Genomic DNA, 19938 nt, shown 5'->3' with positions numbered 1-19938 from the left:
AATCTGAGCTGAAATCTACATCAATACTAACCTGCTATCAGCTGAAAAGTTCAGATACCACTATAATGTATACCCACGCTGGTAAGTGGGGGCCCCTTCCTATTATACAACCAAAACAAGGCCATAATAGAACAGCAAGACTGAGCTTGCGGAAAGGACAGATCTCTGAGCTAGCCTGGGCAACTAACCTGGGGGCTAGAGGGGGACCCTAAGGAGGCCATGGACTCAGACATTATGTCCCTTGTCTCAAAACCTCACTCCGGACGGTGGGCCCGGATTTCACTATACAGAAGGGGATCTACACCACACCATATGGTCCGGCATGGGAATTGAGCCTCGCAACGACATCACACGCTGACTCAGTTATAAGACTTTTCAAACAGAGAAAAAGACGTACCCATTATCTCCCGGTCACCCTCCCTACAGATATTAAGGTTTCTGCAGTTAAACCTAAAGTGAAAATAGCCTATACATAATGCATCATCCATTCATATGCCATTTATTGTAGTGTTTTAAAAGTAAATTGTTTAGTTGTATGTTTATAATATCTACACAAACCTGTTTGCATATTTTATATACACATTATACAGAAAGATATCCACGGTTCTGCTGTTAAAGGGGTGGATGGCACACTCGCAATGTATTTCTCCTCATGTACTTATCGCTGGAGTCTTAATGTCTTAACTGGCATGATTATCAATGCTATGTTAACTTATATGCCTACAATAGTTACACAAATCTATTATCTAGTATTATATGCACATTCCACAGAAAACATGATCACAACATAGGAATACTTGACAGCATTATAGCAACAGCGGTAAAATGTATCTTATATTAAATAATACTACTCTAATAATCTTTGCCATCCTCCAATATATACTTTAAGGAGAACTTGCCTACATATACCTACATAGATGCAGTCAGAATAACGAAAGCACATAATCTGAATATAACAAAAAAACTCAGCACACCTGAAATGCAAAAAATACAACAAGATTTTATTATAGAGTATCTAAATACAATTCTAAAACCTGAATCCAACCCTTTCAACCCATCCACTCATGCAAAGCACATTCATTCATAAAACAAACTGATTTGACTCAGGCGTCCCTGGAAGAATCAAAAGAAGGCTCTCACAAAGACACTGCTCTTGTATATTCAAGAGTATATCCTAGAAAGTTCATTTGAAGATGGACAGTCCCGTAAACATACTGAACTTTCAAACTTGTATCCAAATGATTATTCTTTGATGTAAGCTAATAGACAAAGTTGCTGTGAAAATTTCTTTTTACAATTAGAAACATATCCTCTTAAGCATGAGGTTTAATAAGCATTTCCACAGGCTGTGATAATTATGTTTCTTTTAGCAAGTGTAAGCACATCTATATGTTAGTGCATATTGCAAAAAAATGTCAAAGAGCCGTTAGTTCGTCCAGCATAAGTGTAAAAGTCAATCTGTATTCACTCTCAACCTACTCCAGGGCTCTTTCAAAGTTCCCCTTTATCGAACCACTCATGCGGTAGGGTTATATTCAGCCTGAGTATCGGTGTGTGGCAATTCTAACAGTTGATGTCACAACCTATGTGTAACATATGCAGCGTCTCCCAGCACTATTGTATTAGTATATTAGAGTGTCTCTAATGCAGTGGAAGCTGTAAGTTAAGACAGCATATGTATCACCAATCATCTGTGTGAGCTGGTATTACATCTGAATTAGTATGGAAACTGGCCAGTTAAAACATGCATGTTAATTAACTTTTATGATACTTGCAGTTCCATGTCGAGAGGACATGGAACTGCAAGTATCATAAAAGTTAATTAACATGCATGTTTTAACTGGCCAGTTTCCATACTAATTCAGACGTAATACCAGCTCACACAGATGATTGGTGATACATATGCTGTCTTAACTTACAGCTTCCACTGCATTAGAGACACTCTAATATACTAATACAATAGTGCTGGGAGACGCTGCATATGTTACACATAGGTTGTGACATCAACTGTTAGAATTGCCACACACCGATACTCAGGCTGAATATAACCCTACCGCATGAGTGGTTCGATAAAGGGGAACTTTGAAAGAGCCCTGGAGTAGGTTGAGAGTGAATACAGATTGACTTTTACACTTATGCTGGACGAACTAACGGCTCTTTGACATTTTTTTGCAATATGCACTAACATATAGATGTGCTTACACTTGCTAAAAGAAACATAATTATCACAGCCTGTGGAAATGCTTATTAAACCTCATGCTTAAGAGGATATGTTTCTAATTGTAAAAAGAAATTTTCACAGCAACTTTGTCTATTAGCTTACATCAAAGAATAATCATTTGGATACAAGTTTGAAAGTTCAGTATGTTTACGGGACTGTCCATCTTCAAATGAACTTTCTAGGATATACTCTTGAATATACAAGAGCAGTGTCTTTGTGAGAGCCTTCTTTTGATTCTTCCAGGGACGCCTGAGTCAAATCAGTTTGTTTTATGAATGAATGTGCTTTGCATGAGTGGATGGGTTGAAAGGGTTGGATTCAGGTTTTAGAATTGTATTTAGATACTCTATAATAAAATCTTGTTGTATTTTTTGCATTTCAGGTGTGCTGAGTTTTTTTGTTATAATTATTGTATGGTAGAATTGGAGGTTTTACTAGACTCTTGCACCCTACATATTAACAGGATTTTTCATTTTCATTTCATTTGATTTGTTAATTATAGACAGAACTTTTCAGTGGTGCTGTGACTAATATAATATTTTTATATAATCTGAATATACATTATCCCCTCCTCACAGCATGCGGTCGAGACGGCGTGGAGGAGGAGAAAATTATAAACACATAAGGTGCGACTACAGACCCAATAACATAGCAATAACTTGCATTTATGTGTAATCACATTAATGATGTTTCTCTCCCTGACTTCATACAGTCATGCATACATAACAGATAGGTTTACTCTGCTAATTTAGCTGCATAGACTTACTGCGAGGTTTAGCCTCTTACAATTTCAACTTAAAATATCTGTTTTCAAGGTTTATTTATGCAACCTATTTGAGTTTAATAACGAAAGTGATAGAAGTATATTTATTATAGTGCGAGCGGACATGATATTATGTAGCGTATCATGTCCGCTGCACATCGATAAATGCAGACAACATACACTGTCAGCATTTATCATTGCACCAGCAGTTCTTGTTAACTGCTGGTGCAATGCCGCCCCCTGCAGATTTGCGGGCAATCGGCAGCTAGCAAGGGGTGTCAATCAACCCGATCTGGTTGATTTCTGTCCGCTGCCTCAGAGCAGGCGGACAAGTTATGGAGCAGTGGTCTTTTTATTTATCTACCTTGAAATGCAACTTTTTTTTCTAGTTTTTTGTCTTTTTATTTTGCAATGTTACATATTGTCAACCCATAGACTCCATATTTTTAAATATTATAGGTCCAAAAGTGACCATGTGACCACAAGGGGACAAAATGAGGACTTTACTAAGTATGTGTCAATTTTTCAGATATGATGTACCTATTCAACATGCTTGAATCTTGTGATGTATTTACTTTGATGTCCTCAATAAAAATAATTAAAAAAATATATATAATAATAATGAACAAAAGCGCACATTTGGCACTTTCAGAAAACAAATTAATAAAGCTTAAAATTAAAAAAAAAAATTAAAAAAAAATAGTCAGATCTAAAAATCACATGCCCTAAATATTTACAGCAAGCCTTTTTCCTGTTTCGGTCTTGCAATGTGTTGAGGCTCCCAAACTGCAAAAACCTGATAAAAACAGCCACTGTTGCGCATGCCTTGCTACTAATGTGGAGACACATATTTGCACACCTGTAGATTCTCCTCTAACCCTCTCACTTCACCCCTTCCCTTATCTCCCCCTTCTTCTATTCTCTTTACCCCTCGCCACACTCTCCCCACTACTAGTAACATTAAGCAACTAAATACAACAACTAGGGGGGTGGTGAAACAGGGAGGGGGTATGGTCACTGGTTGATAATATTTCCCTACCTGTGTGGTCACTTAGCACTTCATCCAAGGGTTCTATGTTTTGGCTGATGTACTGCAGCAGTATACAAACCTCCAAGGTATACCTAGATGTTATTATATGTATTATCTGTCATGTCACGGCTCCATTCGGAGAGAGCAGAGGAGGGCATCTTATTTAAAAGAAACAGACCCCACATGTATCTTTGGACTTTTACAAGTTACTTTGAGTTATATGGACTATACTGTGTACAATTCCAATTGTTAAGATTATACATGAATGGATTACTGTGTTGCAACACAGACTGAGCTATTAATATGTATGTTGATTTTTCAGTGATTTTCAATAAAAACTTAAAAAAAAAAAAAAGCCACTGTTAAAGAGAAATGCATTGGTTTTATCTACTTTTAAATAAAACAAAAAAAAAATGTTTTCCTTCTTCTTATAAAACCTCCCACAAGTGTATCCAATAATATAATTGATTCTGTGAATTGTTATATTATTGTCTTGGTTTGTGTCTTCAGGACTGGAGTGGAAAAACACTGGACTAGATTAATATCTTAGTCTGCTTGAACAGCATATTTTAAGAGTATGTTATGGTTTACACTATTGCCAGGCTGGAAGACTGTAGGATAATGTATCATTGTGGCACCCTCTTATCGACCGTCTTTTAGAATCTTTGCTATTTGCTTTACCATGTGGTACTAAATGGTGCAGCCTAAGAGGAAACTTTTGGAGCACTGCTCTTGTTTTGTTGAGGCCAGTTTTTGGAAAGTGGTGTAATCTCTGGTTATTTTTCAGAGCGTTAATTGCTACCACAAGCTCACAGCAGCAATAACCAGCCACATGTAATGGCTGGTAATAATTGTGCTTCTGCAAACGGGCATAGTGGAAGTATTTTTTTTATGTGTATTTCCTTTGATGTATGTGGTTCCACATTGGTGATGTTTACTAATATACCACATCAACATTGTCATTATTTTATCTGTTGTAGACTGAAAGTTTTTTAGCGCTGTCGCATCTTTCATCTTTTCTTTTAAAGAATAAGTATACATAGGTAAAAAGTGTAATAATGTAATAGGTGTTAATTATGCAAACCTGGGGAATGGGTAATAAAAGGGATTATCTATCTTTTTAAACAATATAAAATGTAAGTAAACTGTCCCTTTAAGCAAAAATTAAGCTAAAATGAGTTTTGTTTTTCCAATGATTGTTACACAAATTGTCATTAATTTAATTTATGTTATGCAATTAAATTGAGTAACATTTATAAATAAAATAATTGTAGTGCCCCCACACGACTGCTTCATAATGCCACCCAGCAAAATTATATGTAGAAAACACTAGTAAGCATAGGACACTAATGCAACAATTGTATGCTTTAGTGTATTACAGCAGGGCTCGACAAATTTGTTCAAAATGTAAGAGCCGGCCCATAAATTTAGGAGCTAGAATGATGCGGAGTGGAGGCAGTGGAAGAGGCCACCAAAGTCCGCCTTGGCAAAGATGGGCCCCCGGCGCTTGGGATGAAGAGGGCCCCAACGGTGAAGAAGATTGTGGAGGCGGCGGAAGAGGCCGCCGAAGTCCGCCACTGCGAAGATGGGCTTCTGGTGTCAAGAGCCGGGATGAAGAGGGTCCAATGTTGAATCAAGAGAAGCTGGATTTCCCAAAGGTGTGTACCACTTCTGGGGTTGGTTAGGGCTTTTTAGGGGGGGGTGTTTTTTTTAAGAATAGGCTTTTCTATTTTAACTTTTCTTTTCTAAGATGGGGTTTTAGAGTTAGATTTTGTTACTTTGGGGGGTGGGTTACTTGTATTGGAGAGGGGGGGTTTCAGAATTGATTTTTAAATGTAAAAGAGCTGATGACTTTAGGGCAAAGCCCTACAAAAGGCCCTTTTATGCGCTATTGTAATTTATTTTAGTGTTTTTTTTATTTTGGGTGGGTATTTTATTTTATGGGGCATGTAGTTTAGTGTTAGGAATAATAGGGGGGGGGGGGTTGGATACTGTAGTTTATTATTTACTTAGATTTTTGTATCTTAGGGAATTAGTGTAGTGTAGTTCAAATGTATTTCAGGTTATTTATTATTCTAAATGATCTCCCTATACAGTTTAAAACACATATTTTTCTTCCAAAACTAAGATGAAACCGGTGTCCAAATATTAATACATCCTAATGAAAAAACAAATCCATATAATACTGTATAACTCTTCACAATACATAAACTGCTTAAAAAATATTATATTAACCACTATAAAATATCTGAAAATGAGATACAATGTTTCTATAGGAGTGAATGTCTCCTTTCTTCTTCTAAACTTGTTACAAATTAAAAAATAAATTAAAAAAAAACAAGCCCTCTAGTTAATTTTGGTTTGATATTTCAAAGGCCTTTGTAACTTAGATAGTGTTAATTTTAAGGGCTCAGTTTGTAGAGTGTAACTTAACTAGCAAAATAACCAAACTTTCGGTATAGATATTACGGTGTTAAAATTGCGGCTTGGCTTAAGTTAATACTTCTTAAGATAACTTCATAGAGGATCTAAATATCCCAGTAAATAGCTCAGTAAAAAGTTCATTGATCTGTCATAAAAGTCACTAGTGCTGGCAATATTTACATACATTTTTTTGGCTTCCTTTTTTATTGTTGATTCTCCTCCAGATGAACAGTATTAACTTAAGCCTTTGAACACTTTATATTTGTACTTTATAGTACTATTTCACCTTTCCAAAATTACTGAAATCTCCTTTCACCAGTACTTAGAAAGGTCTGAATAAAGGGGGCGTTTCCGACCAGAGACCAAGATGGCTGCTTTTTAATTAGGGCTAAATGAAGGAGCTGCTAAAACCGCTGTTTATCACTCCTTTATTCCACACACCAAGTCTCTCCCCAACAACTGGCTGAAAATTAATAATTGCGGAGCTGACTTGAGCAATTTTTGTATTGGATTTCAGCCCAGCAGACCAGAAACGATTAGGTACGCAGCAGAGGCCTAGTAATGGCCACCCCCCCATTTTCCTGACGAGAGACTAACCAGCCATTTGTGCTGAAGAAAGACTGCCTGAAACATCACAACACACTACTTAAATTGAGTTGCACTAATCTTTGGAATATGGAAGAATTCTACAGAGCCCTCCAAGCCCCCTTGCAAGATTTAGATTTTGAGTTACAGTTTAAGGATAAACTCGAGCACATTCAGTATATCGCAGAATGTATAGATATAGAGAGAGAAGTTCCTGCGACCCCCTTAGAGCTAGATGTAGGCGCTATTGAGTGACTAATGATTGTGCAATTACAATCATGGCAGATTCCTGCACAGTCTATACCCGGATAAGCCCACACAAGAGGTATTACCCTGGCAGCCCGCTTCATGCTCAGGAGGATGCAGCCAGCCGTCTGGACGTAGAAAGAGAAAACTCATACTGTCAAGAAGGGAATCCTGTAATGTGTATTGCTAGCCAAGTGACTATTGGAATTGAAGATTGATAGATTACCTCCCCAAATCCTTGGGCACACAGTTTGACAAACCTGACTACAGTGTTAAGACCCCTTGTATGTTACATCCCCTTAACAGCAGTCCTACAGGAGTGGGTTAAGGAGTAAGTTTGATGCCGAAACAAGGAGTGGGGAAATGCCTACATGATCTATGTGGAAGATTTACCTAATACTGCAGTATACCTTTCAGGACTGTTCACCTTTATACCCTTATTAGAGTCCTGTCTACAAACGAACATGTACTTTTTACCCTCTGACTAGTTAATTTTATCTTCATATTACTATTGAGATATACTTTTGGATATTCTGAACTACTGGTAGATACAAATGTTTATCTTTAGAAATAATATGTAAGAGTTTCAATACAAGGCTGTTACTTTATTTTATTCTTTGCATTGTTCTGATTAGTACACTCACTTTTATATATAGCCCTGATGTATCTGTTCTTCATGCTATAATATTTATGACAACAATTTAGTTTGAAGCCTTAAATATAGCAGATATGAATTAAAGTATGTCCACTTAGTTAGAGCTATGTTGTACCATGTGACTACTGTGGGTTGAAATAAAGAGGGGGGGATCCTAAAGAAAATATTACTTGGAACATGCTACAAGCCCCCTAACATTAGTGACCTGGAGGAAACTCAACTACAAATGCAAATAGGTAAGGCTGCTAATAACAGTGCTGTAATTATGGGAGATTTTAACTACCCTGATATAAACTGGGCCAATGAAACTAGTATTTCAGCTGAGGGGGATAGATTTTTAAATGTTCTCAAGGATAACTTCTTGTCACAATTAATAGAGGAGCCAACTATGAGTAAAGGTATTTTGGATTTAGTGCTATCAAACAATACAGATATAATATCAAACATAGAAGTCAAAGAAAATTTGGGTAACAGTGATCATAACATGGTCAAATTTACAATCTCTTTAAATAAGCAGTGTCTTAAAGGTTTAACTAAGACTTTTAATCTTAAAAAAGTAAAATTCAACGATTTAAGGAAATCGTTAAATAACATAAAATTGGGACAAAGTATTCCCAATTTAAATAAATAAATATATACATATCAACAAATACCATATGGTTATAAAAATAAAAAATCCAAGCCAATGTGGCTAAAAAAATGTGTTAAGAGAAATTAGGAAAAAAATGTAGGGCATTTAAATTATTCAAATAAAATAGTACAGACTCAACATACCATATTTATCAGGAATATAACAAAGCATGCAAAAAAGCAATCAAATTCGCCAACATTGAAAATTAAAAATTAATTGCAAAGGATTCTAAGTCTAACCCTAAAAGTTTCTTTAAGTACATAAAAAGCAAAAAATCTAAGAAGGACAATATAGGTACATTAAATGCATGGAGAGTAGCATGGTTAACAGTGACAGGGACATGGCTGAGGTACTAACCCAGTTTTTTTCTTCAGTATACACAAGAGAGGAACCAATGAACGATACTAAGGAACAAACTAGAACATGTCAGCCCATACCATTAACTGGGTTATGAATAGAGGATATCAGGGGGAAAAATAGATAATATTAAGGTAAATAAAACTCCAGACCCAGATGGAATACACCCAAGGGTGTTAAGGGAACTTAGCACTGTTATAGACAAACCTCTATTCTTAATTTTTCAAGACTAATTATACTCAGGCATGGTACCCCAGGATTGGCGTAAAGCTGATGTGGTGCCACTCTTCAAAAAGGGAAGCAGGGATGATCCAGGAAGCTATAGACCAGTTAGTCTAACATCAATAGTGGGGAAGATATTTGAAGGGATTATAAAGGATTATATTGATGAGCAAAATCCTGTAAAGAAGCTTATAAATTCAAATCAGCATGGTTTTATGAGAAATAGATCATGTCAAACTCATCTAATTAGATTATATGAGGAAGTAAAAATATAGATAAAGGGGAATCAGTTTATGTGATATACTTAGAATTTGCAAAGGCATTTGATACAGTGCCACATGCGAGATTAATGCACAAAATTAAGGGACTGGGAATAGCTGAAAATGTTACCTCATGGATAAATAACTGGATAAAAGATAGGGAGCAATGAGTAGTAGTGAATGGATCATACTCAGATTGGACAAAAGTAATCAGTGGAGTCCCCCAGGGATCAGTACTGGGCCTTGTTCTTTTTAATATTTTTATAAATGACTTGGAACAAGGATTAAATAGGGATACCTCTATTTTTGCAGATGGTACTAAGTTAAGTAAGGTCATTAGGTCAGAGCAGGATGAACTTTCGTTACAAAGGGATCTGCAAAAATTAGAAGTATGGGCAGGTAAATGGAAAATGAGATTTAATACGGGAAAATGTAAGGTTCTACATATTGGAAGTAAAAATAAGCAGGCAACTTATTATTTAAATGGGGCAAGACTTAGCCAAACAGAGGAGGAAAGGGATTTGGGAGAAGTAATAGATAACAAGCTAAAGATGGGTGCACAATGCTGGGCAGCGGCTACAAAGGCTAATAAGATGTATTAAAAGAGGCATTGATTTAAGGGAGGAAAGCATAGCTCTGTCACTATATAAATCCCTGGTAAGACCTCATCTTGAGTATGGAGTGCAGTTCTGGGGACTGATCGAAAAAAAAAAAAAGATATTGCAGAACTAAATAAAGTTAAGAGAAGGGCCAAAAAGCTAATAAGGGGAATGGAGAATTTAAGCTATGAGGAGAGGCTAGCCAAACTGGGTCTGTTTTCTTTAGAAAAAAAGTCGCTTGATAGGTGACATGATTACTTTATATAAAATATATTCAAGGCCCATATACAGAGATGGCAGAAGCTCTGTTTATTCCAAGAAAATTGTTTGTGACAAGAGGTCACAATTTAAGGTTGGAAGAAAGGAGATTTAATCTCCTGCAACGGAAACATTTTTTCACTGTAAGAGCAATAAATTTGTGGAACTCATTACCAAAGGAGGTAGTGAATGCCAATACCCTAGATACATTCAAAAATTGTTTGGATACATTTCTGTCTAGAAACAAAATTCATGGATATGATTGCTAGTATTAAATGGGTCACCTTTTAGTGGGATTATTTAAGCTTTGTGTAAGTATTTTAAATTTGTATAGGTTAAACTCGATGGACTTCGGTCTTTTTTCAACCTCATCTACTATTTTACTATGTTACTCAACACCCAGGTTGATATGGATGTTACACCTCTATCCCTGACTCTCAAAGATACACTTTAAATTTTTACATTGACTATACAGTTAAAACTAGATGAAGATAGACTGGTATGTCTTTTAAGACTCAGTCCAGGACGTAAAGCAGTACTGCCATAATTTGAGGAATTGTCTACCTATATTGCATTTTTAGGCTAAATTTTAATTCAGATAGTTGTTGCTATGAATCTAGCAGATAATACACATCTTATTATGATAGTCATAGAATATAATAAACCAAGTGCTGGTACTTTCAATCGTATGCCACAGGGAATAGGGTCCATGCTCATGTGGCAACCTTACATTGTCCTTAATATCCATATAGTAATGCTTAGTTCTGGAGATTACACATATGTAATCGGACATAGACTAATTCCGGTTTGGATACAACATATTCTATTATGCATTTACTCCGGTTGCTTCTCCTTTCACCTAATCCCACTGTCATTAATATAGTCAGTGTCCTTTAAAAACTACCTGGTGTACACAGGAGTCAGGTCAGTTAACTACGGGTGCATATTCCTTATTTAAATATTTTAGTGACCCTGCCACCAGTGCTATCTCCCCCATCAAGTTGTATATGCATTGTTTCTGAGTACATTTGTTATATAATTTTTTGTAGCTATAGCATGATGTTTGTTATTTTTACCATATAGACACTCTAAAGCCTATCGCCTAGATTACGAGTCTTGCGTTAGCCTTAAAAAGCAGCGTTGAGAGGTCCCAACGCTGCTTTTTAACGACCGCTGGTATTACGAGTCTGGCAGGTACAGATGTACTGCTCACTTTTCTTCCGTGACTCGAGCTTACCACAAATCCCCTTACGTCAATTGCGTATCCTATCTTTTCTGTGGGACTTGCATAACGCCGGTATTACGAGTCTTGGAAGAAGTGAGCGGTAGACCCTCTCCTGTCAAGACTCCTACTGCATTTAAAAGTCAGTAGTTCAGAGTTTTATGGGCTAAAGGCATAACATAAAACTCTTAACTAAAGTGCTAAAAAGTACACTAACACCCATAAACTACCTATTAACCCCTAAACCGAGCCCCCCACATCACAGACATTTAAATTAAAAGTTTAACCCCTAATCTGCCGACCGGACATCGCCGCCACTTTAATAAATACATGAACCCCTAAACCGCTGCACTCCCGCCTCGCAAACACTAGTAACATTTATTAACCCCAAATCTGCCTCCCCCAACATCGCCGCTACTATATTAAAAAGGTATTAACCCCTAAACCCAAGTCTAACCCCAACACCCCCTTAACTTAAATATAATTTAAATAAATCTAAATAAAATAACTACAATTAACTAAATTATTCCTATTTAAAACTAAATACTTACCTATAAAATAAACCCTAAGATAACTACAATATAACTAATAGTTACATTGTAGCTATTTTAGGATTTATTTCTATTTTACAGGCAAGTTTGTATTTATTTTAACTAGGTACAACAGTTATTAAATAGTTATTAAATATTTAATAACTACCTAGCTAAAATTAAAAAAAAATACCTGTAAAATAAATCCTAACCTAAGTTACAATTACACCTAACACTACAATTAAATTAATTACCTAAACAAACTACAATTAAATTAAATAAAGTATGAAAAACAACAAACACTAAATTACAGAAAATAAAATAACAATTTTTTTAAACTAATTACACCTACTCTAATCCCCCTAATAAAATAAAAAAGCCCCCCAAAATAATAAAAATCCCTACCCTATACTAAATTACAAATAGCCCTTAAAAGGGCCTTTTGCGGGGCATTGCCCCAAAGTAATCAGCTCTTTTACCTGTAAAAAAAAAAAAATACAATATCCCCCCAAAATTAAAACCCACACACCCAACCCTACTCTAAAACCCAACCAATCCCACCTCAATAAAACCTAGCACTAACCCCTTGAAGATCACCCTACCTTGAGAGGTCTTCACCCAGCCGGGCACAAGTGGACCTCCAGAGGGGCAGAATTCTTCATCCGATTCGGGCAGAAGAGGACCTCCAGACCAGCAGAAGTCTTCATCCAGGTGGCATCTTCTATTTTCATCCATCCGGAGCGGGTCCATCTTCAATCCAGCCGACGTGGAGCATCCTCTTCAAACGAAGTCCAAGCGAAGAATGAAGGTTCCTTTAAATGACGTCATCCAAGATGGCGTCCCTTGAATTCCGATTGGCTGATAGGATTCTATCAGCCAATCGGAATTAAGGTAGGAAAAATCCTATTGGCTGATCCAATCAGCCAACAGGATTGAAGTTCAATCCTATTGGCTGATCCAATCAGCCAATAGGATTGAGCTCGCATTCTATTGGCTTTTCCAATCAGCCAATAGAATGCGACCTCAATCCTATTATCTGATTGCATCAGCCAATAGGATTTTTCCTACCTTAATTCCGATTGGCTGATAGAATCCTATCAGCCAATCGGAATTCAAGGGACGCCATCTTGGATGACATCATTTAAAGGAACCTTCATTCTTCGCTTGGACTGAGTTTGAAGAGGATGCTCCGCGTCGGCTGGATTGAAGATGGACCCGCTCCGCTCCGGATTGATGAAGATAGAAGATGCCGCCTGGATGAAGACTTCTGCCGGTCTGGAGGTCCTCTTCTGCCCGGATCGGATGAAGACTTCTGCCCCTCTGGAGGTCCACTTGTGCCCGGCTGGGTGAAGACGTCTCAAGGTAGGGTGATCTTCAAGGAGTTATTGTTAGGTTTTATTAAGGGGGGGATTGGGTGGGTTTTAGAGTAGGATTGGGTGTGTGGGTGGTGGGTTTTAATGTTGGGGGGGTATTGTATTTTTTTTAAGGGCTATTTGTAATTTAGTATAGGGTATGGATTTCTATTACTTTGGGGGGCTTTTTTATTTTATTAGGGGGGTTAGAGTAGGTGTAATTAGTTTTAAAAAAATTGTAATTACTTTTTTATTTTCTGTAATTTAGTGTTTGTTGTTTTTCGTACTTTAGTTTATTTAATTTAATTGTAATTAATTGTAGGTAGTTTAGGTAATTAATTTAATTATAGTGTAGTGTTAGGTGTAATTGTTAGGATTTATTTTACAGGTAAAATTTGTTTTTATTTTAGCTAGGTAGTTATTAAATAGTTAATAACTAACTATTTAATAACTATTGTACCTAGTTACAATAAATACAAACGTGCCTGTAAAATAGAAATAGATCCTAAAATAGCTACAATGTAACTATTAGTTAGATTGTAGCTATCTTAGGGTTTATTTTATAGGTATTTAGTTTTAAATAGGAATAATTTATTTAATTGCAGTTATTTTATTTAGATTTATTTAAATTATATTTAAATTAGGGGGGTGTTAGGGTTAGACTTATGTTTAGGTGTTAATAACTTTATTATAGTGGCGGCGACAATTGCGGCGACGGCAGATTAGAGGTTAATACATTTAATATAGTTGCGGCGATGTTGGGGGGGCAGATTAGGGGTTAATAAATATAATGTAGGGTTTGCCAATGTTGGGGGCCGCAGATTAGGGGTTAATACATATAATGTAGGTGGCGGCGGTGTCCGGAGCGGCAGAGTAGGGGTTAATAATTATAATGTAGGTGGCGAAAATTTTGAGGGCAGCAGATTAGGGGTTAATAAGTGCAAAATTAGGGGGATTCCTATGGGGAAATCGTGCACGAGCACATTTTTCCAGCTCACTGCTACCGTAAGCAACGCTGGTATTGAGGTGAGATGTGGAGCTAAATTTTGCTCTACGCTCACCTTTTTGAGGCTAACGCTGGATTTAAAAAAACCTGTAATACCAGCGTCGTCTTAAGGGAGCGCTGAAAAAAAAAAAAAAAAGGTTGTTAGGAACGCACCCCTGTTACCGCAAAAACTTGTAATCTAGGTGTATATAATTTCTTTGTTACTAGTGGGTCTAATTTATTTGAATTGGGGCTCCAAAGTGAAAATGCCTAGATATTCTATGACTGTATAATGATATATAATTCCCTCCACTAGATGGTGATATGTACCCTTGTAAAGGCCCATGAGAGGCATATAGAGGGAGGGCTCCATATCTATGTGGCACATCATTGCAAACGTTTTCCTTTGCTCCATTCTTGTTTTGTTGATTTCAATGTACTACCTTTCTAGTTTTACTAATTTAAGTGTACAGAACTACCATGCATTTGATTGTTATATGCTTAATATGTGCCTTGTTTAAACTTCAATAAAAAAAAAGTCTGATTATAATTTGTATTATTAGTATACATTTTTTTGAGCTTGTGTTAAAGAGCCATTATGGTGGGGGGAAAAATGACATGGCATTTATTAGAGCATATTGTTTCAGCAATAATGACCCTGCAACTCTGTTAAACCTCTTTAAAAAAAAAGTTAAACACATAGTTAAAAGGGATGTGAAACACACACATTTTCTTTTATGATTTAGACAGAGAATACAATTAAAAAAAAAATGCTCCTGAGCTTACATCCCTGCTTTTCAACAAAAGATACCAAGAGAACGAAGAGACCACAGAAAACTTAATAACAGAAGTAAATTTGTTGAAAACAGTTTGTTCTATCTAAATAATGAAAGAAAATGCGTGCATCTCATGTCCCTTTAAAGCATAGCTCAGGAGCCGCAAAAAACTGCTGGTCCAGAGCAGAAACTGTGTGGCCATTTTTAAAACGTAGGCAGGGCATATACAGTTGTTTGCTATCACTGGAATATACGGAGTAGGCAAGGTTGAAATCTCAGATTTGCTTGCTAAATGAATCTGGATTTGCACAGATCATGGTGTACTATACTTTAACACTAATATATTCAGCGCTGAAAATAGCTGAATGCTACTGCCTGCGCTACAGAATTTGGCGGCGCTATACAAAATAAATGATTATAATAATACTGCCTGCAACCATATTATAATCACAAAATGTCATCCATGACTAATATCGAGTTCCATATATGGGGAAAGTACATGAGAATAGTAGCATGCCTGTACTAATTATTGGTTTTCATTATTTCTGCTGAAAACAACATACACTGCATTTGTTTTTACTCATCACATCTAGGATACAGACCTAAAGCTTCAGTGGAGAGAGATATATTTCTGCTGAAAACAACATACACTGCATTTGTTTTTACTCATCACATCTAGGATACAGACCTAAAGCTTCAGTGGAGAGAGATATATTTCTGCTGAAAACAACATACACTGCATTTGTTTTTACTCATCACATCTAGTATACAGACCTAAAGCTTCAGTGAAGAGAGATATATTTCTGCTGAAAACAACATACACTGCATTTGTTTTTACTCATCACATCTAGGATACAGACCTAAAGCTTCAGTGAAGAGAGATATATTTCTGCTGAAAACAACATACACTGCATTTGTTTTTACTCATCACATCTAGTATACAGACCTAAAGCTTCAGTGAAGAGAGATATATTTCTGCACTAGCATGCTTTATAAAGCATACCGACATAGCGCTTTGTGTTATTTACCTTTAACAAATCAATAAACAATGGTGACTTTTCTTTAGTACACACGACTAGTTAGTTTATACAAAGCGTCTGACAGATCTTTGGTGTAACAAACTACTTTACCAATAATTTGAGTTACTTCAGTAACTCTTATAAACTGATATACGTAAACCAAGAATATAAAGTGTCATGAAATTCCTGGTGCATAGTATAACATGGTGTTGCAAGGGATATGTGCTCCAGCAAGTGATTTACAGCAGCTGCTCAGGACAGCCCATCAATCCTAGAGCAAATGAAATGGAAGCATAAGGAAATGTACTGTTGTTTTGCTCGTGCTATGGCTCGAATGACTTAACACATATTTCTAACTCTAGAATATTTCCACTGAACATACTGTGGATTCCTAGGTTTAAAGGGACATGAAAACCATATTTTTTTATTTCATGACTCAGGTAGAGAACACAATTTTTACTACATTTCAATTTACTTCTATTATCTTATTTGCTTCATTCTTTAGATGTCCTTTGTTGAAGAAATAGCAATGCACATGGGTGAGCCAATCATCTACAGTATGTGCAGCCACCAATCAGCAGCTACTGAGCCAATTTAGATATGCTTTTCTGCAAAGTATATCAAGAGAATGAAGCAAATTAGATAGAAGTAAATTGGAAAGTTGTTTAAAATTGCAAGTTCTTTTTAAATCATGAAAAAAACATTTCAGTTTCATTGCCCTTAAAATGTACTTTATTCACTTCAGTATTATTGACTTTCATCTAATAACATTTTTTACTATACAAGTAGGAAAAAAAACTACATTCATTTACCTACAATCTTCGGAAGCAATAGTTTTATAGAATGCAAGGGTGCTAAAACTAAGATTTGTGTTCTTTGTTTCTTTAGCACTTTTATAAAAAAAAAAAAAAAAGATTAAAAACATTTTATAACAGTATCATAAATTATTCACTGCATTGCAAAAGATCTCCATACAAAATACAGGTTTAAAAATCATTAAAATTGTTATTTTGTTAGCAAAATATGCTGTGTTTTGCAGCCCAGGGAAATACCCCTGAAGTGTATATTCAGTGTTATTTAACGTATTGCCTTTGCTGTGATATATAGTGTCCTTTAAAGATATGCACTCCTCATCCGTTTGTAATTGCCACGGTGCTAACAGGCTTAAAGGGACACTAAACCCAATTTTTTTCTTTTGTGATTCAGATAGAGCATGCAATGTTAAGCAACTTTCTAATTTACTCCTATAATCAATTTTTGTTCGTTCTCTTGCTATCTTTATTTGAAAAAGAGGGCATCTAAGTTTTTTTTTGGTTCAGAAATCTGGACAGCACTTTTTTTAATGGTGGATTAATTTATCCACCAATCAGCAAGTACAACCCAGGTTGTTCACCAAAAATGGGCCGGCATCTGAACTTACATTCTTGCATTTCAAATAAAGATACCAAGAGAATATAGAAAATTTGATAATAGGAGTAAATTAGAAAGTTGCTTAAAATTGCATGCTCTATCTGAATCACGAAAGAACAAATTTGGGTTCAGTGTCCCTTTAAATCCAACTCTCATACAAAGAAAGCACTCAATGGACTTTTAAAGATGCAATCCATAACTTTTATTACAAAGTTATCATAACGTTTCGGGTACTGGACCGGATCCTTTGTCAAATGATACAAGAAAATATCCATATTTTCTTGTATCATTTGACCAAGGGTCCGGTCCGGTACCCAAAACGTTATGATAACTTTGTAATAAAAGTTATGGATTCAGCACACACTTTCACAGCCAACATCTGAGGTGCTCTTCAAGATAGCATAGACAATATACAGACAATTGGAAGGCACTCACCGTTTTAAAAGTATAACTCTTTATTTGTAGTTAACGTTTTCGGGGTTACCCCCGTCCTCAGACCAAACAAACAAACAACTCACCTATTTAAAGAAAACCCATCACTGTGTGATAACAAACAGCTGTGTCCCTGCACGTCTGCCGCGCACCTCTGCGCAAGTGCAGCATTGCTACGGAACACATCAGAGGACAAAAATAGCATAAGAAAAAGCAATCACCTCAAGATTACACCACTTATCCGTGCTAACTCTTACAAATAGCAAACAACCAATGATCAAATGTTACTTTTTGTTGTAATTGGTTGTTTGCTATTTGTAAGAGTTAGCACGGATAAGTGGTGTAATCTTGAGGTGATTGCTTTTTCTTATGCTATTTTTGTCCTCTGATGTGTTCCGTAGCAATGCTGCACTTGCGCAGAGGTGCGCGGCAGACGTGCAGGGACACAGCTGCTTGTTATCACACAGTGATGGGATTTCTTTAAATAGGTGAGTTTTTTGTTTGGTTGGTTGGTCTGAGGACGGGGGTAACCCCGAAAACATTAACTACAAATAAAGGAGTTATACTTTTAAAACGGTGAGTGCCTTCCAATAATTGTCTGTGTGTATATATATATATATATATATATATATATATATATTTCTTTTTTTATTTTACAGAGAGAGCAAGCCAAATAAATAATGAAAGTGCTATGAAAATGTTTGTGCAGTACATAATTAAGCATTTTATGTGAAAGCAAATTATAAGGTTAATGTCCCTTTTTGTGATCAACATAGTGGTTCAAGTAGCATAACTATCTAACTCATACCTTTCCTGTAACTAAAGAGTGGACATCAATATAGTACAATCATATATAAAATCAAGTAATGTAAATGGGCTTTGCTTTCTCTGTTAGTGGCCATTAAAGTGACTCGAAACCCAACATTTTTCTTTCATGATTCAGATACAGAATACAATTTTAAACAACATTCCAGTTTACTTCTATTGTCTAATTTCCTTAAAGGGACAGTAAGAATTATATAATATTATCTTAGCGACAGCTTTCAAAATCAAAGGATTTTAGCCATCAAAGTTGCACTTACCTGTTCTCCTTTCCATAATCTTCTGATTAGGTCTTCTTTTTCAATAGCGCTTCCCGATCGCGCTATTGATCTGAATGTAGCGCACTCCCGCTCTGGTAGTGGGCTACATTCAGTTCAATAACACAACCTCATTCGCTGTGATTAGGCAGTGCGCTCACAAAGCGCTATTGAAAAAGAAGACCTAATCAGAAGATTATGGAAAGGAGAACAGGTAAGTGCAACTTCAACAGCTAAAATCATTTGATTTTGAAAGCTGTCGCTAAGATAATGTTATATAATTCTGCACTGTCCCTTTAATTCTTCAGATATCCTTGCACATGGGTGAGCCAATCATATAAGGCATTTATGTGCAGCAACCAATCAGCAGCTACTAATCCTATTTATATGTGCATTTCACCAAAGAATTAAATGAATGTCAACTTTCAAGAATGAGTGCCCGGTTTTTAAAAATACGCGTTTACATTTCACCCGTTTTGTTAAAATACTTACTGTTTCTTCTTGAAGCCGGAGAAGCGATTCCTCCTCCTGCCACTCGTCACTTCATATGTCAGCAATGACAAATACGGCATCCTCAAATCACGGCTCCTCCCCAGGGGAATCATTGCCTGAAGCAACACCGTGATCATTGCTGACGTATGACGTGACGAGCGGCAGGATGGGGAATCGCTTCTCCGGCTTCAAGAAGAAACGATAAGTATTTTAACAAAACGGGTGAAATGTAAACTTTCATGAATGAAAGTGTCCCTGTTTTTAATAGTATTTTTAAAAACCGGGCACTCATTCTTGAAAGTTGACATTCAAATTAGATAAAATTAGTAAATTGGAAAGTTGTTTAAAATTGCCTGCTCTTTCTAAATCATGAAAGAAAAAAACATGTAG

At 36.2% G+C, this 19938-nt stretch overlaps 1 protein-coding gene across 2 annotated transcripts in view; it reads right to left on the bottom strand.

The window, feature by feature from the left end:
- The window catches only part of PM20D2 (peptidase M20 domain containing 2), a 190484-nt gene that overhangs the window by 169423 nt on the left and 1123 nt on the right, over window positions 1–19938 (bottom strand). The window lies entirely within an intron of this gene.

The sequence above is a fragment of the Bombina bombina genome, chromosome 4 (assembly GCF_027579735.1).
Source record: "Bombina bombina isolate aBomBom1 chromosome 4, aBomBom1.pri, whole genome shotgun sequence".
Classification (NCBI taxonomy): domain Eukaryota; kingdom Metazoa; phylum Chordata; class Amphibia; order Anura; family Bombinatoridae; genus Bombina; species Bombina bombina.
Note: the sequence above shows the minus strand (reverse complement) of the source record. Positions and strands in the feature narration are given on the sequence as shown.